The sequence below is a fragment of the Alosa pseudoharengus genome, unplaced genomic scaffold, assembly GCF_046254945.1.
Source record: "Alosa pseudoharengus isolate Yale_2024_CS ecotype anadromous, Long Island Sound unplaced genomic scaffold, YU_APseudo_1.1 YU_APseudo_1.1_scf_20, whole genome shotgun sequence".
NCBI classification, from domain to species: Eukaryota; Metazoa; Chordata; class Actinopteri; order Clupeiformes; family Clupeidae; genus Alosa; species Alosa pseudoharengus.
The window spans coordinates 30231268-30245152 of NW_027468664.1; the positions used below are offsets into that span (position 1 = coordinate 30231268).

The 13885-nt window shown below is 41.3% G+C and overlaps 1 long non-coding RNA gene across 1 annotated transcript in view; it reads right to left on the reverse strand.

Moving 5' to 3' along the window:
• Nucleotides 1-1421: 1421 nt before the first annotated feature.
• The window catches only part of LOC143136738 (uncharacterized), a 40438-nt gene continuing 27974 nt past the window's right edge, over nucleotides 1422-13885 (reverse strand). The window contains exons 3-5 of the long non-coding RNA XR_012989428.1: nucleotides 7535-7897; nucleotides 7120-7452; nucleotides 1422-2161 (exon numbers count right to left, since the gene is read on the reverse strand). This is a non-coding gene — a long non-coding RNA (uncharacterized LOC143136738). The remainder of the gene's footprint in view (nucleotides 2162-7119; nucleotides 7453-7534; nucleotides 7898-13885) is intronic.

Sequence of the window (13885 nt, forward strand, 5' to 3'; positions counted from 1 at the left end):
CTTTTAGCGCAGCCACATATTCAGCTACAGTCTCTCCATTTTGCTGCTTTCGAACACGGAATGAGTAACGTTCACTTAACACATTTTTCTTTGGCACATAGAATTCTCTCAGTGCTTTAAACAAGTCCTCTAATGTGCAGTCAGACAGCTTTTTCGGTGCTAGCAAGTCTGTCAATAATGAGAAAGTCTTTGCACCTACCACTGATAAGAAAACAGCCCTTTGTTTCTCTTGCTCAATTCCGTTGGCTTTCACAACGTCTTGAAACTTTAATTTTAATGTGGGTCTGGCTCGTCAGGCTAGGAAGTCACCTCTTTGACATCAAATTAATGATTCAACAGTTGCACTATACATAACAGTTTAAAGGAGACTTGCCGAAATGTTCTTGTTCCCAGATCTGTGTCTTGACACAATCCTGTCTCGCAGGTCTACGGACAATTATTTCGACCCCCTGGCTTGGTTTTCACTCTGACATACACAATCAACTGTAAGACCTTACATAAACAAATATGTAGGCTACCTCTCCTAATAATGTCCAATGAATTCATTTAGGCACAGGTGGATTCCAATCAAGTTGCAGAAGCTGAAGGACCACTGATAAGTAGGATGCACCAGAGCTCAATTGCAAGTGTCATAACAAAGGGTCTGAATATTTCAGTCTTTTATTTTTTTATATAAATTTACAAAACACTCCAAACACCTGCTTTTTTGTGGAGTATTGTGTGTAGATTGAGGAGAAAAAAAATAAGATGAGTCTGAAACATAACGTGGGAAACTTGAAAGGGTCTAAAAACTTTCTGGTGCAATATATATATACAGACGGGAGGAATATGAAACCTGTTTGATGGATCTGAGACATGGTTGACATGCTAGACATGGTGCTGGAGTGATGCCCTTCTCCTTTGCTCCCCCCTCTCCACCCAACCCTGCCCCTCTCATTCAGTCCATGTGATCAAAGTACATGTTTTTCCCAGTCTCAGCTTTTTCATGAGATGGTCAATACTAGCCTTGCTGACTAGGCGCTCGTGATGTAGCCACTGCTAGTCAGGCCAAGACAGGACCCAGACAAGCACTGATGTGTGTCGCCATGTCTGGAGCTCATCGCATGAAGTATGTTTACAGTATAACACACTGATACTGCAGGTGTGAGATCTTATAGGCTGCTAAAGAGACAACCCACCTTTGTCAAAGACAATTAACATAATTGTTTACTATATTCAATAATCTACACTGGCTTACATAAAGAGTAGATAGACACCTGTTTTCAATAGTAAGTGGAATTTGACAAATAGCCTGGTGATGTCCAGTATTTAGTATTTACCAGTTAAGTTAAAGAAATCAACTATGAATGAGTTTGTTATTGTAGTATATTTTATTGTTAAGATCAATCACAAATACATAGAAAGTATAGCTGGATAAGACATTCAAATGTGCTTTCCATTATGTATAGATTCTGTGCTTATGTACTTACACAACACTGACAAGTGAATAGACATATCGGCCTTAAAGTTAATGTTAATATAAAACCAGAATGTAATGCCAGAGGAATTACAATAGTGGATGGAAAGCTAAAGCTAAAGTTGGTGGGGAAATTCCTGGAAAAAAAACATTAAATCACTTAATTTTTGAGTTCGTACAAACCCTCGTACCAAAAGACCGTTCTGGAGATATAATGCACTTAAACAGGATGTGTAGTTTAAGGGAGCACCAGATTGTATGCATTAGAAGCTGAGACAGTTGATTCACAGAATTCATTGATTCAGAGAATTATTGAAGTAGTATGTCAATTAACATCAGGTTCATTGACAACCCAATCGAAACAAAGAGCCCGCTGCTTGGTCATGCAGTTGATGTCAGCCCACTTGAAATCATCCTTCTCGGACATCAGGGCACCACAGTGATGGGAGAGGGGCAGCCGGGGCACCTGCCCACCCTTCCAGTTGTTCCAGGCCAGTGTCTCTCCAATGGTCCAGACCCAGAACCCGAGGAAGCTGCTCTGCTGCAGACCCACCCACACCGGTTCTGTGATTTTGAGCCTTCTCATCAGCCTCTTAGCAGCCAGTTGCTCTTTTTCTGACCGAATGCAGAAAGAGCCGTTGAATCCCCGACAGTATTCCAGAGACTCCTCCCAGGTCATGCTATCGTCACTGATATGGATGTGGTCTGAAAGAACAACAAATAAGCTCTGACATATCAAAGGCAGGCTTTATTTTGTAATATCTGAATAGCCATTCTTGCCAAATGAGCCATCTTTGTTTCACTCTAATGAGACAAGGCAAGGCAAGTTTATTTAGCAGGGGTAATACACAGGGGTAATTCAATGTGCTTTACATACACAAAAGAAAAGGGTTAATAAAAGCATAGGAGAGTAGTTTAAAAATGTTTAGATTTTAGGGCATTACGATTTGCCACTGAAGCTGTTTGATTCCATAAAATTAATAAAATCCACAAAACCTCTGTTTGAGGGAGTCATTTCAATAAATGCCTTTCATAGGTTCAGCTTGGAGTGATATCTGTGTGACGAGAAATGATAGTTTAAGCCAGGGATTCCCAAACTGTGGTACGCGTACCACTGGTGGTACAAAAGCTGCCACTAGGGGGTACGCGAGATGAAAAGCGCAATGTCGGAAAGGTGTTAAAAATGATTACTTAATTAATCATCTAATTAATTAATAAATAATACATAATTTCGAATCAGATTCTAATGATATGGAAACGTGAAATTAAAGGAAATCATTTGTAAACTCTATAATAGGCTATGTTTTCATTAAAAAATAAGCTACCTAGCTACAATGCACGTGATTTCCTGCGGGCAGCCAGAATATCTAGTGCGCTAGTTTCGTGGAAGTATAGGCTAGGTAGAAGGCTACGCAAACATGGAAAACTGGCTAAAAACAGGGACACTGTCCAAAAGGCCTAATTAAAGCGATCGAAGAGGAGAATGGAGAGAAACAGAGCAGGAGACAGGTACTGTAACGATGGAATGGGATGGGGGCAAACTGATGAAGGTGGAGGTGGAGCGCAGGGGGATAAAAGAAAGGATGAGACAGAAAAGACGAAAGTATGATGAGGGATAGGCCTATAGCCCTAGGCCTCACGTGGATTGAGAGACATACACATTTTGTTATTTGTTATCATGTAGGGCGGCTAATTAAACATGATGCCTGGAATACGTGAATGGAATGTGTTACTTTTTTATGTGTCGGATGGTGGGGGTACGCGAGCGGAGTCAGGATGTAGGTGGTCCACGGGGAAAATAGTTTGGGAACCGCTGGCTTAAGCGGAAGTTCTGCTGGGAAGACTCGTAGTGTAGCCTTTCTTACTCCACCCATGCATTCATGGAGCCAATCTTAGCCTTTGTTCCACCTAACACTTCTTTCTGCTACTCAGTACGCCGACTTGACGTTCCCTCCACCACCCCTCCAGCCAACTGCATCATCTCCCTTCAGCCACCGCCACCGGTTGGTCCCCGTCTTTACGTAGGGGGGTAGGCTCCCTGCTCCTGCCTTCTTCCATCGGCAGGAATCGAGACACGCTCATCGCTGGACGGATCAGAGACAGGGCCTACGCCAAAGACTGTTATCTATTCAGGACACTTTATCATGCTTGTGTCCAAGCTACAGTGCCTATAAAAAGTCTTAAGCCCCATGTTAAAGCTGACCAAAAAGAGGAATAAAAAAATCATCATTTTCTTTGTGAATGAATAATGTATCGTAAATAAATAAATGTTCTTCATTAAAATACAGGGTGCTAGCCTGGCGAGCCAGACCCACATTAACATGTAGGGTCTGGACACTCACTGTTCGCAGTGCTCAGTCCGAGGGGCGGGATAATCAGTTGTCTTTCAAATTCCCTCTGCACGCAATAGGACAGCGGCAGCGCTATGAGTCCCATGCGTTTCCCACCAGCGGAGCTAGTTGGCTAGTTCAAACGTTTGCCAACTTAATAAAAGCTTAACTCGTGTCACACTGTTCGCCAACAGCAACATCCATCTTATTTGTTTTCAAGTAGCAGGGAATTCAAGCCAAACCGTTGCAACTCTGCCATCAATCATTATGTTAAGCCCACCTAACGACTCTATACACGATTTCATTGGCCCGGAGAAGTTTCGATATCTGGAGCTCACAAGCCAATGGAGAGTTGCTAGACTAGCCCTGGCAGCGTCTAGATTTCTAGGCTAACAGGGTGCATAAGTGATGATGTGTGTATGTATAGTATCCTGGATCCATGAAATAACTGGCCTTAAAAATCTGCCTGTCTCTATGGGAATTCAACATAGGTTTAACATAAGGGTATGAATACTTATGCACCCTGTATTTTAATGAAGAACATTTATTTATTTACGCTATATACAACATAAAAACCCGCAAAAAAACGGACAAGGTTATTACCATACACACGCGCCAACCCCTCCACTGGTGAATACCCCACACACGCTGGTTACGTGATTGCAACAGTCATGAAAACAAAGCAAACATACCGCTCTTCTAAGGAACCAGCCATCTTCCCTGTTATGTTGGCCCCGCTGCCTGATACACCTTTATTAGACAATGTGAGAATTAACAAGCTCAGCGACAGTAACAAAACAACGCTCCATCAAACTAAAACCTGGCCTACGTCAAACGCCAGCTCACAGTAAGAGGAGAAACGTTGTGCTTTCCCAACCTGGCGCACCTTGCCTCCGGAACAGGTATATTAGGACCAAGCGGCCTCTTCCCACCCCCTTTAAATAATCAGATGCCATCAGGTCAGCCCAAATGAAGCCTCGCCCCCTTTTACAGCGTAGCGGGCGCGTTAAGTAAACTATTGGTTGTGCAGGGACACACTACCACATAAGGTATATAAGCCCTGAACCCTCATACACTTAACGGACACCTGTCATAAGTGATCAAGTTTGTGAGTGCGTAAGGGTTTAAAACGCTAATAACAGAATTGGTTGCCAGAACGCACATCAAAGTGTGTGAGTGCGTAAGGGGAAACATTGTAGGGGTCGACCAATTATCGGCCTGGCCGATTATTAGGGCCGATATTTAACATTTTTATAATAATTGGTATCGGTCATTTTTTCCACCGATAAGCCGATATTGAAATAGATAAAGAATGAAATGCGCTACTTTGTCTGTAAAGCGTCTCTCACTCCCTGAATTTGCTACTATGTGGTCAAGAGCATTGTCCCGCCCACTACACCGTCTGATTTGTTAGTTAGCACGAATGCAACCAATCAGGATCGAAGACTGAACACAGACAAAGTTTAGGATTCTCACTGAGGCAGACTGGGCTTCAGCTGTAGCCTACCGAGCTATTTTTCGAAGGTAAGGGTAGCCTACATTGCTGAAGTTGCAGTGAATCACAATCATCTACACTGAAGTTACAAAAACACCACTTTGTAAGCTATTGTCTCTGATCCGGATCAATAAGTAAAGCACCCACTTCCTTCATTTAGCCAATTCCCGATTGATGCACGTTACTGATGGTGTTTAGTTATCCCACAACCTCGGGTGCTGCGCGTCGGGAGTTCTCTGCCTCCGCCTCGTTCGTTAATTGTGAATAACGGGACACCTCGGCGGACATAGTACAGACAAGCCCTAAATTATGCGATAGCGAACGTCAAAAAGTCTAATTCCTCCTTTTTGAAACGGACTGTAAGAAAAGACTACATGTTGGGGGGCGCTGTGGCGCAGCAGGCTACAGCGCCCATACCATGTACGGATCCAAGTGCCCACGGGGACCCAGGTTCGAGTCCGACCTGCGGTCATGTCCCGATCCCACCCCATCTCTCTCTCCCATTCACTTCCTGTCTGTCTTCACTGTCCTATCATAATAAAGGCAAAAAGCCCAAAAAATATACTTTAAAAAAAAAAAAAAAAGAAAAGACTACATGCACCCAGGGCCAACCGTAATTTAATCCGACCTGAACAAAATCGCGTCCTGAGCTGGCTATTAACGTGCCTTTTAGGCTCTCAAAAGTGTAGCTTATAGCCTACACATGGACACAAATAGCTTAAGAACTATTTTAAAACTCTTGTTAAACTATTCAACCGTAACACTTGCCATCACGCATGCACCTCTTCCTCTCCCTCTCCCTCTCGTGCACTCACACACACAAAGGCAAAGCATCATCTTTGTGACAGGTCCCTTAACAAGCACATAGCCCATTGTGCAGGCCTACTCTATGAAAATAATTGCTATCACTCAGCTCTTGGATTAACATGATACACAGGATTTACACTTGCGAAGTGATGCAAGTTGATAGACAATTGTGTATCAAAAGAAGAAAGAAAAGTTTGCATAATTAAATGATTTTGAATTAAATTTTTGCAGCATATAGCCTTTACTTATTGACAACTGACATATCGGTTTTACATATCGGTTATCGGCCTCCTGTTTTGGTAATAATTGATATCGGTATCGGCCCTGAAAAAACCATATCGGTCGATCCCTAAAACATTGAGATTTAGGCACCAGCTAGCTACCATTACACTCAACACCAACTCATCTACATCCAAGCTGGGTTTGAGGCTGCACACTAAAAATGCACGACTAAAAAAAATGACTCAATGCTTGGGCTCCCTGGCCCCTGCTTAGAACCGGCCCTGTCCAGTCTGTTTCTGCACTTGACTAATGATGACCATCTAATTGACACATTTTATCAGCATCAGGTGTTGAAAACAAGCTGACAGAACACTCAGAAGAAGTATATACTTAGTATTTCCCAACCACAACGAGGACAAGGCAGCGGATGTAAACAGTGGATAAACTGTAGCAAATGGTAAAAAACAGTGGTCTGACCTCATTAAATCGGATAATATTAAATCATATGTGTGGCAACTGTAAGAATTTAAAGATTACTCTGTGTGAGAATATTAGATTCAGCATCATCAGAGCTTGGAGAAGCTCTTGGTTCAATCAACACCGTCTGTAGCCACATACTTCATTATTGCTACACACACACACACACAGCTACAGTGGCAGTGCATTCAAGTTTGTACAGACACAAACATACATACACTGGCACATACACACATGTGCACACACTGGCACTGCACACAAATTTTACAGCCACACGCACTGACATGCACACTCACACACACACATTCACACAGACATGTTAAAATATGTACCTTTGTAGCAGATGAGAGGAGTGATGGTCGTGTTAGTTGCTGGCGTCCATACTTCATCAAGGGTGATTTTCACTGCAGTTTTACCTGGTTCAAAAGCTGCACCTCTCCAGTTCCTATATCCTGACAGTCCTCCATCAGACCACTCCCAGCCGTCACGTATCAAACCAATCCAGGAATTATTTGGGTTTGTCTGTTTTTCAATAAATACAGCGTTGTTCTGCTCTTCATCTTTGATGCTTACCAAGTCAATGTAATTCTCTCTGCAATAATCCTGAGCCTCTTGCCAAGTCTTTTTCTCTTCAATCAGTGTGTACCTAGAGGAATTACTAGGTGCTAGAAAGAGAGACCAAATGCCATCTTCACATGGTGAAAAGTTCAGAATGGTGGGTGTAATGTCACTTTTAAAGATATTTACCGTCGCTGTAACAGATGAATGGTCTCTTTTTGGTGCAGTTCAAAGCCTCCCAGTCCCCACTTGCAGTCATGGCAACACACTTGGTGTGATTATTTAAAGCATTTTTTTGGTAAATAACAATATCACCATTTGACCATTTGTATGAATTGGAAGAACCTATTAGACCAATTAAAGTACCAAGGTAACTTTTTTTTGCCAATTGTAACAATTTTAATAATTGCTCTTCGTCTGTCTTGTCATATAGAGAGACAAGATCAGTGTAGTGACTTCTACAGATATTTCTGCCGTCAATCAAATCTTTATCTTCGATCAATAGTATAAGCGTCCTGAAGTCATCCAGAGGTAATGTTTTGTTATCCAAACCTAAGTGGAGAGACATGAAAAATCTATGGTGAAATGATGGAAAACTACATGGAAAAATGACATTGATATCCACACAACTAGATGTACCGCAGAGCGGTACAAAATATGACCGCCGCCCAGTCCAGCACATTTTTTCCACAAAAAGAAATCACGCTGAAAGGCCTATATGATTCTAACTGTCTCACTAAATTGCATTATCCACACTCAATTCTCACTGGTATCTGCTAGACAACAAGTACCAAAACATGATTAGTTCATAGATTTCACTAGAGCCCGACCAATAAAGGATTTTGAAGGCTGATACCGATACAAATATTTGTTGATTTAAAAACCCGATATTCCGATATATCGGCCGATATATATATTTTTTTTCAGAAACGCGAAACAAAACATTAACAGATTTCCCTAACATTAGTTATTTGTAGTTATTTATGAGTATTGACTAAAATAATATGATAATGCAATTTAAAAACAAACTTGTTTATTTTTAAATAATATTGTCACAGTGGAACATCGAAATATATTAAAGTTCTGATAAATAAAATGTATAAAAATAGAAACTTAAGATATTAAACTTAGTCTTTTGAACAAAAACACAATAACAACAACAACCAAATCAAAGTTACCAGTATTAAAAGACTTGGTAAGCTTCATAAATATAACTTTGAACTAAGACTTAATTACAAAAAATAATGATGACATTATTACTATCATCATCATTTGTATTATCATTAAACAAGATAAAGGTAACTCCTAAATGTTTGCGTGTGTAATAATTAGTCCCTATTGCCTTATAAGCTACCTTATAATTACAATGTCAGCTTGCTTATCCCTTTACCTGCACTTTTAAAATTATTTCCATCAAGCTACATCAAACCATTTTCAATCATCAGTTGCTGCCTGCCTTCTAAAACCTACTATTTAGTGATCTAAATCCATTATGTAACTTGTTAATGCTGCGGCTGAACGACAGTCTGAAACGCACACTTGGCGTCATTGGATTTCACACACGTTTAAAAGAAAAGCTAACTTTTATGCACAAGCTACGTTTGATACTTTTTCTCTATGTCCAAATGTTCACTCCTCGCACGTCTAACTTACATTTTACAATGCAGGGACTGTAACTACAGATATACTAGTTTTAAATACAGTAATCATTACTTTATTAGGCAGAATAAGTTCGTTGTGGTTTCCAAGCTCATTAATGTTAACGTTAGCGGTCTTCCACTGATATTCATGGCATTAGCTAGCTTTGTGGTTAGCTAGTCTATGATGAGCCATAATTTAGCAATGGATAACGTCATACTGCAAATTGTAAAACATACGCTTTCAAAATAACAGGCCGGGGAGAGATGATACGTCTCACTGCTATAACTGTCACGCTATTAAAGAAATACAGTCATATTCAGTCACATTGTCAAAAGTTAAAAGGACAGACAGTCAACTACACTGTAACAACGTAACTTAATTACTAGCTAATTCCGCTTCACTCGGCTTATTTAACAGCAGCAAAACTGGACATTGTTTTCACGAATTTTGTCATGCTTACTTGAGTTAAGAGAACTGATAGAGATGTTCTTTTCAATTGTTATACCAAATCACCATGAACACACTTAACTGATGATCTCAATCGCGGATAACTGGTTCTCTCTGCCCGACTCTGGCTGGATCAGCAGGTTGCAGGATGTGTGGCGCGTTATAAACGAGTGTTGCCAGCAGGGACGGTGTAGAGTGCCCTCTGGTGGACAAACTATACAACGCCAACACTCATGACATGGTTGAAGGGTGTTTTGTCCGTTTTTATTTTATTTTTAAAATAGTCATTTATCGGCCATTATAAATGCCGATACCGATAGTTTGGAAAATGCCTAATATCAGCCGATAATATCGGCTCGCCGATAAATCGGTCAGGCTCTAGATTTCACATGTAAAATTCATTTTATACAACCCCACCTCCATCTTGCCTGTTCATAATTCTGAGAAATTCTTGATTGTTTGTGTTATGTTTATGTTATGAGTGTGGGTGTGTGTGTGTGTGTGCGTGCTTGTGTGTGTGCCTGCGTATGTGTCTGTGCATGGAAGCGTACATATGTCTACTGTGTGAGTATGTGTCATACGTATGATTACTGTGTGTGTGTGTGTGTATCTGTTTGTGCACATGAAATGGGTTAACATGACCCCTGGAGGCAAATATACGGAAAAAAATGGTCATCCTAGGCCCTACAGTTCTCAAGATATTCACAGAGAACTGTGTCTGGCCTACCCTCCTTTCGGGGGGTCCAGTCCAGCGGGGGGGCTACAGATCAAAACGAAAAATGACGGTTCCATGCTATCCATGTGGGGGTACATGCCCACCAAGTTTTGTGTACCCCGGTCTTTCAGTGTCCCGGGAATCCTTGTTGGTGTACGTCACTAAATGTACACATAAATTGTTTTATTGTAAGGCCCCCCATGAACGAAAGTACACAAAACTTGGCATGCATTCGGAGGGTGTCATAATGATCCTACACTTTCAATTTCGTGCAGTTTTGACCATGTCAGCCAGAGATGTTGTGATGAAAACACCTAATTTTTTGCTTTTTAATTTTTTAACTAGGTGGCGTTATACATGAAATAAGTGGTAATGGGATGGGTTGACATGGCCCCTTGAGATCAACATACAAAAAAAAGGTGGACTTCCTAGGCCCTACGGTTCTCGAGATATTCACAGAAAACTGTCTCCGGCCACCTACAGGCCAGTTGGTGTATAGTAACATAAATTAATTTATTGTGTGGCCCCCCATGAACGGAATTCCACAAAACTTGGCGTGCATTCAGAGGGTGTCATAATGATCCTACACTTCCAATTTCGTGCAGTTCTGACTAAGTTAGGTCACAGATACCTGCGATTACAACACCTCATTTTTACTTTTTTGTGTTTAACTAGGTGGCGCTATACATGAAATGAGTGGTTATGGAATGGGTTGACATGGCCCCTTGAGATCAACATACAAAAAAAAAATGGTCCTCCTAAACCTTACGGTTCTCGAGATATTCACAGAAAACTGTGTCTGCCCTACCCTCCTTTCGGGGGGTGCAGTCCAGCGGGGGGGCTACAGATCAAAACGAAGGTTCCATGCTATCCATGTGGGGTTACATGCCCACCAAGTTTCGTCTACCCCGGTCTTTCAGTGTCCCGGGAATCATTGACGGAAATTTGGACATGCGAAAAAGAAAAAAAAAAAAATCTGACTAAACCTATATGACCGCCGCTTCGCTGCGCGGCGGTCATAATAACATACTCAGTACAGTGTGTGTGTGTGTGTGTGTGTATGTATGCCAAGGCACCAGTCCTGTTCAGCCTCCTTCTCTTAGCCATGCCCACCTCTTCCACGTGTCCTGAGACACAGAGATGGTGTTCACTTGGAGTGCCACTTCGAAGAAAGCCTATTCAACATCAGACAGCTTTAGGCCCACACACAGAGACACAGTCTCTGGCCTATACCGATCCTTTGGACTCTTAAGTCCTACCCGGACACAGAAAGTTGCTACGTTGGTAATTGCCTTTAGAAGGCCGCTCAGACAATGGCAGAAGTGGCGTTTGTCATGTTATGAGGTTATGTGCCATCAGAATGATTTTGGAAATGTTATGTTAAGGTAAACAATCTGTTTACCTTAATTACAATACATAACAAAATGACAGTGACACTAAAGGGCTTAGAACCAGATTTATTGTTTCTGTAAGTAACATTTCACCAGTTTTGCAGTAGGACCAGAACATCACCAACTGGTTCAGTGTGTTCAGTGTTAAGTCCTTTGTTTTTTCACTAATAACTCTACAATTGCTTCCAAAATTATTTTCTCCTTTTAGAAAGAGCTGATCAAGAGATTTCATTTGATGTACAGTATATATCACAATTTCACCAAAAATTTCACTTATGCCCCTCTGGTTCTCACCCCTATATACTGTTGTTGTCCTGTTGTTGTGTATTTTATGCATTGCATAATTGCGTGCAAGACGCGCATATCCCGCTTATTACACGGCTACTTGCCAAAACGAGAAAAGAAACCTAACACAATGAATCTTTAAAAATGATTTGCTACCGTTTCGTGTCTTCCGCTGACAGAATAAATAGTTCGCCACACAGATAGAACTTGACAGTTTCAGGTGTTGCGTGGCAACGTCTTACTAGCTTACTTTCCCTTTCAATGAAATTCCATTGCAATAAGCGAACGGTATTCTTGCGGAGGGATATGAAAGACGTTAATCAACCCGTTGCCATTGACAGCGGTGATTATATACTTTGCCGGTGATTTATATAGATTTAACATAGGCCCGAACGTTGGGAAGGCCAATTCATGTGAATGGAACTTTCTGCAGCACTCTGAAGAGCCGTGTAATAAGTAAGGGATAATGTATAGAACGCCTAGCCTGGCGAGCCAGACCCACATTATAATGTAGGGTCTGGGCACTCACCGTTCGCAGTGCTCAGTCCGAGGGTCGGGATAATCAGTTGTCTTTAAAATTCCCTCTGCACGCAATAGGACGCAATAGGATATTTGTTTTCAAGTAGCAGGGAATTCAAGCCAAACCGTTGCAACTCTGCCATCAATCATTATGTTAAGCCCAACAAACGACTCTATACACGATTTCAATGCCAGATTTAGTTTCGATTTTCTAGAGCTCACAAGTCAACGGAGAGTTGCTAGACTAGCCCTGGCAGCTAGGGGCGCGTCTAGATTTCTAGGCTATAGAACGCCGGTCATTGTTGGGAAAATAAGTCCCGACAGGGCGAACCGGACCGGGTCTTGTTTCGCCCTGAAGGGACTTATTTTCCCATAATGACCGGCGTTCTATACATTATCCCGCTTATTATACGGCTACTTGCCAAAACGAAATAATAAACTCCCCACGATATGACTTTAGCCTACATAGCCTAGCCTATTTGTTACCGTTCATCGTGGCATTTGCTGAGAAACAAATAGTTTGCAACAACATACGCTGCTGAACTTGAATCAAACATTCTTTAGAACACAGCTGATCAACCGCCTGCTTTCACGTTTGAATGAAGTTCCAGTCCTTGCGTAGTGATATGAAAGATGTATCAGAAGCACAAAACCCGTTGCCATTGACAGCGGTAATTATATGTTTGCAGCGGTAATTACATGAATTTATTTTACCGCTAGAACTTTGGGGAATCCCATTCAAGTCAATGGAGCGTTCTACTAGAATTGTGAAGAGCTGTATAATAAGCATATTTACTGCCATGACTGTATGATTGGGCCTGACCGATTGTATTGGACCATTTTGGCCAAAATATTCCGGGGCCAATTGTCCAGCCTTGTTCCATACTTATCTCTTTATGGCCAATTCAGCAATGCAAAATGGGTAATGGCAGTATAAGGACTATGCCAAAGGCCTCCTGAAGTGCTGTAAAATAAACCAGACCCAAGGTGAACTTCTGTGTCATCTGTGCCAGGATGACCAAAACAATTACACAACACCTTTCTTTACAGGAGGGCTGAAAGACGTGTCCAACAACACCAGAGGGCAGCCGACATTAAACAACAGTGTTGGGCAAGTTACTTCAAAATCGTAATGTACTATGCATTACTTATTACTGTCATTTCAAAGTAATTTGTTACATTATAATATTACTGTCTCTGAATTGTAAGGCATTACACTACTATTGCATTACTTTTAAGTTACTTTCACCAAAATATCTAGAAATATGGATTTGCCATTCTAAATGCAGTTTATTATGCTCAATGCAGCTTGCTCTTCCAATGGAGGGAGATGTGGTATAGCATAATGACTGAGCTAGGCTTAAGGCAACAGTAGAATGCAATAGGCGCAGTGCTCATAATGCAATACAAGGAACAATCATAGTCAGAATTTTTTTTAAAACCGACAAAAGGTCAAAGTCTGGTAAATTGTGATAGAAATATTGTAACTTTAAGGCCTAGGCCTACTCATTAAAATCAATAGAGAGCTTACTATATTGTAAA